This window comes from Eumetopias jubatus, unplaced genomic scaffold (genome assembly GCF_037043125.1).
Source record: "Eumetopias jubatus isolate StellerSeaLion01/CBP00866 unplaced genomic scaffold, mEumJub1_p1.0 scaffold_1, whole genome shotgun sequence".
NCBI classification, from domain to species: domain Eukaryota; kingdom Metazoa; phylum Chordata; class Mammalia; order Carnivora; family Otariidae; genus Eumetopias; species Eumetopias jubatus.
The window spans coordinates 9,695,190-9,707,018 of NW_028274807.1; positions in this window are offsets into that span (position 1 = coordinate 9,695,190).

The window sequence follows — 11,829 nt, forward strand, 5'->3', positions numbered from 1 at the left end:
TTTCTATTACCCAGTCTTCCAGATTGCTGGTTCATTCTTCTGCATCCTCTAATCTGCTGATTCCTTGTGTATTTTTTTTCATTTCAGTTATTGTGTTCTTCAACTCTGATGGTCATTTTTAATATTTCCATCTCTTTTTTGAAGTTCTCAGTTCTTCCACTCTTGTCTCCAGTGTGGTGAGCATCTTTATAACCATGACTTTGAACTCGTTTATCAGGTACATTGTTTACCTCTATTTTTTTAAAAAAGATTTTATTTCTTTGAGACAGTGAGCACGAGCAGGGGTGGGAGGGGTAGAGGGAGAGGGAGAAGCAGACTTGCCACTGAGCAGGGAGCCCGATGCAGGGCTCAATCCCGGGACCCCAAGATCATAACCTGAGCTGAAGGCAGACACTTAACTGACTGAGCCACCCAGGCACCCCTGCTTACCTCTCTTTCATTTAGTTCATTTTCTGGAGTTTTGTCTTATTTTGTTTGGAGCATATTCCTCTGTCTCCTCATTTTGTTTGACTTTCTGTGTTTGTTTCTATGAATTAGGTAAAATAACTACCTCTCCTTGTCTTGAAGGAGTTGGTCTTATGTAGGAACATCTCCTGTGTAGACTACATGTGCCAGTTGGCTTTGCCTGGCTGGCTGGAGCTGTAGCAGACATGAGCTGGGGGTCCTGGAGCACTCCACACTGGGGCCATTGTGGTGATATGGCTGAAGCTGAAGCAGGTGCAGGCCAGGTCCCAAGGTGTTCTCTACAGGGGGCACCCTGACGGGATGGCTGGAGCTGAAGCAGGCACTGATGGGAGGTGTCCCAGAGTGTACCATGCTGGGGCTGCATTGGTAGGATGGCTGGAGCTTGGGCAGATACAAGTGGGGGGCCCCTTGTGGGAGCAGCTGAAGCTGGTGTGGGCTAGGGGCCTGGGCCTCACTGAAGCAACAGACCAGCTAGAATGTCCAGACCCTGCTCCTGTCTGTGCTATGGATGTAGGGGGGGGGGGGGCTATAAACAAGGGCACTTGCAAGCATCTCTGACCCAGAGAGAGTTCCAGTAGTTCCCCCACTCGGTGGACACCCTAGAGTTAGTGAATGAGTTTCCTTTACTTATCTAGTCTCATCTCCCTTTAAGCTGCCACTTTTTTCCTGTGTCCCAGGGCAGGCAAATTTGCATGCAGGTAACTCAGGGCTATCCCTCCCCGCTGTAGTTTTCAGCATCAGGGCTGGAGCTCCATTGTTACTGTTCTCTGTCTCTCCCACTGCCATTCTCTGAGGTCCCTCTATCCTCTGTTGTGCAGAAGCTGTTCAATCAGGTCTCAGTTTTTCTTTAGGAGGAATTGCTCTATATGTAGGTATAGATTCAGGGTGTCCATGGGAGGAGGTGAGTTCAGGGTCTTCCTATGTCACCCTCTTGGACACTCCCCAAATCTTAGATTTCCTATCAATGGTTTCCAAATTTAAAAACAAAACACTGACATCCACTTAGTGCCTAGTATATAGAAAGCTCTGCAGTGTCTGATTTCATCCTCACAGAACTGAGGAAATAAGAGTCATCAGTACTCTCACCTTTCCCAAGAGAAACTAAGGCACAGGGAGGCCACATCATTTGTCCAAGACCACAGTGGTTCAGTGGTGGGCCCAGGATTCCAGTCCAGCTCTCTGGGCCCATGGGTGCCCTCTTTCTGACAATGGAAACCCAGAAGATCCAACACAGCAGCTGGTGGTAGGGGTCTTTGGCGAAACCAGGCAGTGGGGGAGTGGTAAGTTCAGTCTCCCCCTTGACAGCCACTATGTTCAAGGCCCTCCACAGAACATTCTGGGCTCTACAAAGCTCACCCCAGGTCCTCTACTGGACACTCCACCAGCTCTAAGTTCTGATGGAGATGTGTGAATAAGGGCCAGTCCTAATTCCTCCAGCACACAGAGCTGAGCCCTGGAGACAGACCAAAAGGGAATGCCCAGGGACACCAAAAGTGTTTGGGAGTGTCTCAACCAAGGCTCTGTTTTCAATGATCTCATTTAGTTAAGTGCAGTATGACTACCCCACATTGCATCAGAAAATAAAACTGGTTGCACAGTTCCCCACCCTACTGATCAGATAAGCACAAGAAAGCAACGAGAAGACCAAGGCAAATGCCAAGTATTGGCCAGAACACGTGAGAGGCACAGAGGTGGCTTCCAGGCCTACCCCACTAAGCTCTCAGTCAGCTTCCCCCCCCCACACTCAGCTTGGTCTTGCATTTTGCACAGGCCTTTGGCTGGCCAGCTCATGTTTCTTCCATCTGCTTCATCAGCCAGGAAACAGGAGCTCCCGATTAAGCCAAGGTGCTGGCCTTGAAATAAGGATAGCCAGTGACTCGCAGCTGGAGCCGATACCAGACAGACCCGGTTTTGTCACTCGAGCCAGGCTGCTCTCTGAAGCTGTCTTTACCTCCGCTGCTGCAGCAGCTTCTACCGCTGGGGCAGCAGGGTGGTTTGGCAACTTACAGCTTAGGAGGTCCTGCTGTTCAGGAAGTATGTTTAGCCTGGAAAAGAAGGCCCCAAATGGGGAGGTGGAAATTCTGAAATTCTGGGCAGAGGGAATCGACTACTCTGTGGCTCACAGAACATAACCAGAGCTAGGGTTGAGGCCATAGATGGGAGAGTGTGTGGAAATAGAGCAGGCTTCCCCACAGAGTGGTGAGCTCTCCATTGCTGGAGGGGTTCAAGCTGAGGCTGAGTGAGATGAAGCAGCAATGCATGGTATCCCTGTATTAGGAAGAGGGTGGATTATATAAGCACAACCGGGGGTGTGGTAAAGAACCTGGACCTGGGGCTCTCTGTTTTCCTGGAAGCAAATTTGGCATCTACCCTTCACAGAGGCATCTACACTTCCCAGGCCTCAGTCCCTCCTTTTTCTGCAGGAAAGGTAAAGGGAAATTGGGCGGATAGGAGCAATCCTACCAGACTGCCTGCTTCCAGCTCTGAAACTCAAATGCCTGAAGCTCCCCCAACAATGCAGTTCCAGAATTTCTATCATCAGTAACTATAGTAATTAGAGACGGAGTCACTGCAGTTTCCCCTACCAGTTTTATTGAGATACAACTGACATATGACACTGTATTACTTTTAGGTGTACAACATAAGGATCTGATATATGCATATATCATGGAATGATTACCATAGTAAGTTTCATTAACATCCATCATCATAGTTGCAAATATTTTTTTCTTGTGATAAGAACTTCTAAGATGTGCTCTCTTAGCAACTTTGAAATAGACAATACAATATTGTTAACTATAGTCACTGTGCTGTACATTGCATCCCAGGACTTACTTATCTAACAGCTAGAAGTATTTTCCTTTCGACCTCCTTGCTTTATCTCCAACACGTTCAGGTGGGCCTGCCTCTCAGCTTCGCCTGTGTCAGTGTTCTGGTCCAGGCCCACCACCCATGCCTGCAGTAGTCTCCTGACTACAGCTTCCACCACAATCCATTCTCCACTTGGCATGCAGAGGGCTCTTGGTAGAACACAGGGAGTCAGGTCCCTGTAAAGCACCCCCTTTGCACTATGAATGCACCCTGACTCCTTTCCACGGTCCCCATCACATACCATCTACCCACTAGTCCACAAAGCTCCAGCCACATGGGTGTCTGTCTGTGCATCCACTCCTCAAGTTGATTGGGGCTTCCCACCTCAGAGCCTCTCCAGTGGTTTCCTCCACCCAAGATGTGCATTCCACCCCTCCTCATATTTCACTTGGCTTCAATATCATCCCTCAAGTCAGCCTATGTGAACATACTTTGAAAACCAGGTCTTCCCTTTACTCCGACCCTGTTTTTCTCCATTGCTGCCCCTAGGACCACCTCCACAGGGCAGGAACCAAGGTCAAGCCAAGAAATCTTTCACTTTAGACCTCAGCCACACATTCCCTCACCCTCCTTTCTAAATTTAGGCCCCTCTCATAGGCTGTCTCCATCATCCCCATGGGTTAGACATGACCCTGTTCCACTCTCCTTACACAGCTGAGGCTCAGAAAAGCTAAGCTGTGATCCAAGCCTACCATGCTGACTGGGTTGCCAGGTGGGGAGACTTTCATTCTTTTGCTGGTGAAAGGGAAGCCAGTGCTGATGATGGATGAACTCTACTTGACCTCCTGGAGTTTCTTCTTTGTCCAGATAACCAGGTTCTGGCAGTAGGTCTGTGGCCACATTCTCTACGTAAAGATAGAACCCCGACAACATAGTCAGTGGGTCCAGGCACAGACTTCAGAGCCAGATGGCTACTCACCAGTTATAGCTGTACTTTCAAGCCTAAACAAGTGTCTTACCTTCTCTGTGCCTGTTTCTGCATGCCTCCTAGACCTGGTATGAGGGTCCAGCGTACTGGCTGTTTTATTTTTAATTATTTAAATTCAATTTAGTTAACATACTCTATTACTTTCAGGGGTAGAATTTAGTGGTTCATCAGCTGCCTACAACACCCAGTGCTCATTATATCCAGTGCTCTCCTTAATGCCCATCACCCAGTTACCCCCCCCCCCACCTCCCCTCCAGCAATCCTCAGTTTGTTTCCTAGAGTTCGGCATTGCTTATGGTTTACCTCCCTCTATTTTTTTTTAGAGATTTTATTTATTTATTTGACAGAGACACAGCAAGAGAGGGAATACAAGCAGAGGGAGGGGGAGAGGGAGAAGCAGGCTTCCCGCGGAGTGGGGAGCCCGATGCGGGGCTCGATCTCAGGTTGCTGGGATCATGACCTGAGCTGAAGTCAGACGCTTAATGACTGAGCCACCCAGGCGCCCCTCTCCCTCTCTATTTTCATCTTATTTTATTTTTCCTTCCCTTCCCCTATGTTCATCTGTTCTGTTTCTTAAATTCTACATATGAGTGAAATCATATGACATTTGTCTTTCTCTGACTGACTTATTTCGCTTAGCATAATACCCTCCAGTTCCATCCACGGTGATGTAAATGTAAGATTTCATCCTTTTTGATGGCTGAGTAATATTCCATTGTATATATGAACCACATCTTCTTTATCCATTCATCTGTCGATGGACATCTGGGCTCTTTCCATAGTTTGGCTATTGTGGACATTGCTGTTATAAACATTGGGGTGCAGGTGCCCCTTTGGATCACTACGTTTTTATCTTTGGGGTAAATACCCAGTAGTGCAATTGCTGGGTAATAGGGTAGTTCTATATTTAACTCCTTGAAGTACTTCCATACTGTTTTCCAGAGTGGCTGTACCAGTTTGCATTCCCACCAACGGTGTAAGAAAGTTCCCCTTTCTCCGCATCCTCGCCAAAATCTGTTGTTTCCTGACTTGTTAATTTTAGCCCTTCTGACTGATGTGAGATGTATATCATAGTGGTTTTGATTTGTATTTCCTTGATGCCGAGTAAAGTTGAGCATTTTTTCGTGTGTCTGTTGGCCATTTGTATGTCTTCTTTGGAGAAATGTCTGTTCATACCTTCTGCCTATTTCTTGACTGGATTTTTTTTTTGGGGGGGGGTGTTGAGTTTGACAAGCTCTTTATAGATTTTGGATATTAGCCCTTTATCTGATATGTCATTTGCAAATATCTTTTCCCATTCCATAGGCTGTCTTTTGGTTTTGTTGACTGTTTCCTTTGCTGTGAAAAAGCTTTTTTTATCTTGATGAAGTCCCAATAGTTCATTTTTGCTTTTGTTTCTCTTGCCTTTGGAGATGTGTCTAGCAAGAAAGCGCTGGCTGTCTTAAATGCTTGTTGGCAATTGTGTGAGAGAGAGAGAGAGCATGTGCATACCTTGCTCAGCATCTTGTCATAGCTCTAGGAGCAGTGTCACCAGCCACTTCACCTTGGCCTGGCCTTCCCTAGTAGGTATCCCTAAAGCCCATCTCCTGGGGAGCAATGACTATAGGTCAAGAATGAGTTCATCTCCTTCTCTCCCACAGCACCTAGGACCCAGCCTGTCTTTCATGGCAGATGCTCCTTTCTTGGTGATCAGTTTGAAGCCTTCCATCCAAGAAAGAGAACTCCCTCCCCAGTTTAGTGTGAGCTTTATTGACACCTGCTTCTGGTGGCAAAGTATCCAATTGTCAAGAAAGCTATTTGAGATGTTAATTTTATAGCTTCTGGCATCTCAAAGGTCAACTAGGATGAGCAATGCAAGTTGGGGCTTTGGTTTTGGACCCAAACCCCTATAGGGTCTTGTTTAGTGGTGAGGGGAATGGAGATCTGGAAAGGAGCAATAATGGCTGATGTGTTTTGAGGCTCACTATGGGGCAGACCCTGCACCATGCACTCCACACATGGCTTCTCATTTAACCCACACTGCAAGTCCATCAGGCAGGGGCTGTCATCTTATTTTACAGGTGAGATAGACAAGGCTCAGAAAGGTTAAGCAACCAACCCTTGGCCACACAGCAAGTGGCAGAGCCAGGATTCAAGCCCAGTTTGGCTGACCCCAGAGCCTGGGACTTTCAAACCCTATGATTGTTGAGAACCTGCGTTCTGCTGGGTTCCGCTGCAACACATTAAATCACAGGTGACTGGTCGTTCCTGCTCACGGGAGAGCACTTCAGTGCTGCTTTGGCAGTTCCTGAGTTGCTCTCTTAGAGGTCCTCACAGTACCGTGTGTTCTCATTCTGTAGATTAGGATGTTCTGGTGGAGGGTGGGCATCCTACTAAATGTCTAGTAGAGCATCCTACTAAATGTCAAATTAGCCATGGATTAGGGATCCAGACTCACTGCTGTTCAGAGTGCATTTGTTGGTCAGTTTGTCAGGCCACATGAGTTCCCAATTCCCAACTCTGAGGTGGTGGTGGTTGGGATGGTTAATTTTATGTGTCAATTTGTAGGGTGGTTTTGGATGAAATTAACACTTAGATCAATAAACTTTCAGTGAACAGATTGCCCTCCATAATGCAAGTGGGCCTCGTCCAATCAGTTGATGGCCTGAATAGCACAAAAAGACCAGTCTCCCCAAGCACACAGGAATTGTATAGCAAGGTGCCTTCAGATCTCGTCTGCACCATCAGCTCCCCTGGGTCTCCACCTGAAGGCCTTTGGAATAGGGCTATAGCATCAGCCTTCCTGGCTCTCCAAGCTGCCAACCTACCCTGTGGATTTTGGACTTGCCAGCCTCCATCATGTGGTGAGCCAATTCTTGATAAGAAATCTCCATCCATATATATATATATATATATAGATAGATAGATAGATAATGTGCTCTTGGTTTGGTGCCACTGGAGAATGCTAGCCAGTGGTCAAGTACCTCCCCAGGAATCACAAAATTTCTCCCATGAGAAGCTGGAGCTCTCAGCTGAAGAGGAAGGTCTATACCTCATTCAGTCCTTTCAACCACCAAATGAGGCAGACCCCTATTTGACAGACGGGGAGACTGAGGCCTAGGAAGGGACGCAGAATGTGCAGTTGCAGCAGAATTAAAACCCCACCCTTTCTGGCTCTAAAGCCCATGCCCTTCCCACCTTCCTGGTGACTCCCTGCCACTACACCCCACTTCACACCATTCCCCACAATCATTGGCTTCTTGGCCTAAGTTCCCCTGCCACCATCAAGGACAACATCCTCCCTGGTTTTCCACATACCAGCATGTGACATAAGACCTAACATTAATATTATGTGCTGGTCTGTGATCTAAAACTGGAAGGGCCTTGAATGGCCTAACTGCAAGCCCCCCGCCCCCCACTCTGCTCCTAAGGATAAGGTCCTGGAGCCAGACAACCCTCCTATCACAGCAGGGTGCCTGCGCGTCCGTTCGGCGTGGGTTCTGTTCTCTGGTGGCTCACCGGGAAGAGGATATATATATACACCAGGCTTCCCCTGCTCCTTGGTCTTGCACTTGAACCTTCTCCACAGCAGAGCACACAGCTCCAGCTCAGACCTCCATCACATGCCACTGTATGGTCGCCCTGCAATTTCATGGATCTCCTGTTGGTAGACACTTAGAGGATTTCCAGTCTTGTTTTCCATCTCAAAATACTGCAACAACTCTGTGCATATGTCTTTGTATAGTTATAAGTCACGGTGGACATTGTAGCTAATGTAGAAAAATGTCACCAAGACATTATTTTTTTTGGCTTAAAAATTTTTAAAAAGAAACATTTTAAGGTTAGCTTCTTCAAACTCATTATACCTTTGGCTACATTTAACTGAAACACCTTTTAAATCTAGCTATTTGTGTGGGAAGTTCTCACGGAGGACTCCGATTCAGTATATGATGTGGATTTACAGAACTCTTTGGAACAACAAGATATCATGTAATTATACAGAAAGTAATAAACATGAAAAATGTCTTGCAATAGATAATATACTACTTCCATAACAATGGGATTAAAAAATCCTCCCATTAAAAATACATTCGTTCGTATATTTGACCGTGGAGCGAAGGGCTAGCAACATCGCCCCCCAGTGGCACATTCGAGTACTCATTCATTCGGAACCCAAATTCATGCGGCCCGGGGTTCAAATCGAGGGGGGAAGGCCACTGTGGGCGGCTAGCTTGGAGGTGGCTTCAAAAACACAGCATCTGCTCGTTTCTTCGAGCTTCAGCCTCCTCTTGAGTAGTTGAATATGTAGTTTGTTTTTTTTTTTAAGATTTTTTTATTTATTTGAGAGAGAGAGAATGAGAGATAGAGAGCACGAGAGGGAAGAGGGTCAGAGGGAGAAGCAGACTCCCCGCTGAGCAGGGAGCCCGATGCGGGACTCGATCCCGGGACTCCAGGATCATGACCTGAGCCGAAGGCAGTCGCTTAACCAACTGAGCCACCCAGGCGCCCGAATATGTAGTTTCTTTATACAATCGGTAAGTTCAAGGAATTTTAACTGCCCTTCACCGTATGTCTTGCAGATCTCACAACCCTCCAAGTGGTAGGTCTCAGGCCCACTGCTCGCTGAATCTCTCGGACCGCTTTTAAAAATGCACATGCCTTACTGGGTCTCCCCACCTACAGAGGCTGATTCCGGGGTATAGACTAAGCCTAGATTTGAGTCGGCTTTGTTTGTAAAGACCCACAGGTGCCCCGGAGCAGGGCCTGGAAGGGGTGGTGGTGCTGCCAGCTCCTTGTACTTGGCAGGTAGGTGGGGGCGGGGACAGAAGAGGGAACTGTGCGGGAAAGAAGGTCTGGAGGGGCTGATGACAGCACCGACTTCCTCCCAAGCATGCATTTCTCCGGGGACCTGCCAGGGGCGCTGACCCGGGGGCAGGGAGACCCCGAGTTGTTCCAAAGTCTTGGTATTACACTTGAAATGCCTTTCCCAGCTAATGAGCAATGACAGAAGGAGACATCAAGTCATTTGGGGTATTAAGGAACGAGGCCAGGGTCTCAACCCCACACAACTGCTACTAAGCACCTGTCACCACAGCTTCGAAAGGGGCAATACTTACTGCTTCACAGCATCTCTGAGCCAAAATGCAAGGAAATAAACCAGGACTAAGGTAGGGATCCAAGGCTCTCCGTGCTGCTCTTTGTGCTGAGGAGGGCAGGCCTTCGGGCGCAGAGGCCGTGCTGAACGAGGCGCCTTCCGCGGCCCCCACCCTGACAACTCAGCTGTCACAACCTCTGGGATTTGCTTAAATGCAGGAAGTGGAAGACAAAGCTGCGTGATGTATGGCTCTGCCTCTGGTCTGGAGGAAGAGACAGAGGCACGATTGAAGAAGCTTCTGTGGCCCCTGGAAAGTGGCAGGCGCCCCCCCGCCCCGACGACGACTGGGCAGTGGTCACCCGCGGCCGGCGCTGGGCCACCCGAGCCACGTCCCCAGACCCTGCGTGCCCCCATCGCTCAGGAGGCGCCTGAGTGCCAGGGAGCCCGAAACACCCAGCCTGTGCCTGAGCTGAGGTGATCTTGCTCCTGACGAGTGGGAAAACCTGACCCGCTTGCCGCTTCACCCTCAGAGGGGCCGGTCCTGTTGCAGACGGCAGGCCGCCCCAGCCGGCGTTCCTTTTCCCATAGTGCTCTTCGATCACGGCTCTCCCTGCGGACCGGTGGTCTCCACAGCCAGAATGTAAGCCCCAGGGGAAGGGTTCTCTCTTGTTCCCTGATGGACGCTTGGGTACCTGGCTCTTTGATAAGTATTTCTTGAATGGACGGACGGGCGAAGAGATGGGTCCTCACGTTCCTTTCTTCATCTTCCCCTACCCCAATCTGGAGCCGTGCTCCTCTAGGACCAGCCACCAGGGCCACTCTGGCAAAGCCTGCTCTGAACCCGGCAGGGGCAGGGACAGGGACCCCCGGAAGCCGGTGGGGCCGCGGGGCTGGCGGAGCCATCGAGCCCGGGCCTGTCCAGCTGGGACAGCGACCCCCAGCGGCCCCGACAGCTCGTGCGGGAGTACAGGGACCTGTTCCTGCGACCCTCCAGCCCTTCGGTTTGATGTCTCGTCTCCGCCTCCTCGCTTCACCCTGTCCCCGGCCACAGTGGGCAAAGGGAAAGGTGGTAGAGCTGTAAAGAAACAGCTTTTGGTGAAGTCATTTGTCCGAGGTGTGCCCATGGCAGGTGTGAGGCCGCACGCTGAACTAGTCAGGTGACAAAGGGAACTTGCAGGCTCTCGAGACTCCTGGTGGGAAGGGCTGGGCCAGTCGTCCTCTCCCCACTTGGAAGTTTCCAGACCTACTTGCTGAAATGGACGCTGACAACTGTTTTGCTAAGAAGGGTCCTCAACGCCGTGAACATGCAGATGTGAGTAAGGGGACTGGATGGGACAGCCGCCCTGTCCCCAGTGACACCCACTTCGTGTGTCTGCTGCAGCGCCCTTGCCCTGGCAGACGCCCCGCCTGCGGGGGCTCCTGGCACGATGGCGTGGGCCCCAGACCCCCGCGAGGGCAGCCGTGCTCACGGTGACTTTGGGTGACGGGACCCCGCCTGACCCTCACGCTAGGCTCCTTTTGCAGAAGGCTTTCTCAGTAAAGTGCTCGGATGGAAGCGGACCGTTTTAGATCAGGACACAGAGCTAACATCGCCTGGGCTTTTACGGACGATTCGCGAATTCATATTCAGTGACAGCTGACAGACAACTAGTCCTGCCTATAAACCCACGCGTTGGGCTGTAGGTACCCCCTCCCCCCACGGTTGCTGCACCAGAGACAGAGGTGTAGAGAAGTCTGGAGTGTGGCCAGGAAAGCAGGCTCGCCCACCCAGAACACGGGACCCACAATCACACCTCTTTGCACAGGGATCGATACACCACTCCAGCCGCAGGAAACGTAAAATCTTTCTTCTCTGAAGAGCTGAGGGCATCTCCCACCCGTTATCTTCTCAGGCTGCCAATCAGTGATGATGCAGAGAATAAATAAGAGGAAGCTTTCGGTGGAAATGATTTAACCACAAGAGACCATACCCGGGGAGAGTTTTTTCTCTTGGGATTTCCCAGTCTTGGCTGCACATCCGAATTACCTGGAGCTTTAAAGAATCCTGACCATGCCCCAGTTCTGTTAGGCCATGCCCTGTGGAGGGAGTACCCAGGCGTCAATACTCTAGTCAGTTCTTTGGGTGATTTCAGCACGCAGTGAAGGCTGAGAATCACTGGGCAGAACAGATACTGTCTGACATTTTAAATATCTTCATGTTGAATGTGTCCCACACCCTTGTCATCACAGCTAAGAATCTGTTCAACTTCTAGTTCTCTACACCGTACATTACCCCTCGTGAGCCACTTTCCCACCTGAAAGAGAAGCAAGCTCTTTTTCTGGTTAACTAAGGTTATGGATTAAGCAACCCGTTGATCCTTTTTCCAGTTCTTTGTTGCTGGAGGGACAACATTGTCAAAGGGGACACATTGATCCACTCCTCGGCCACTTCCTGTCAGACTTGACCAGGGCTCCTAAATGCTGTGAGCTCTCCCAGACTGGAACAAAATCT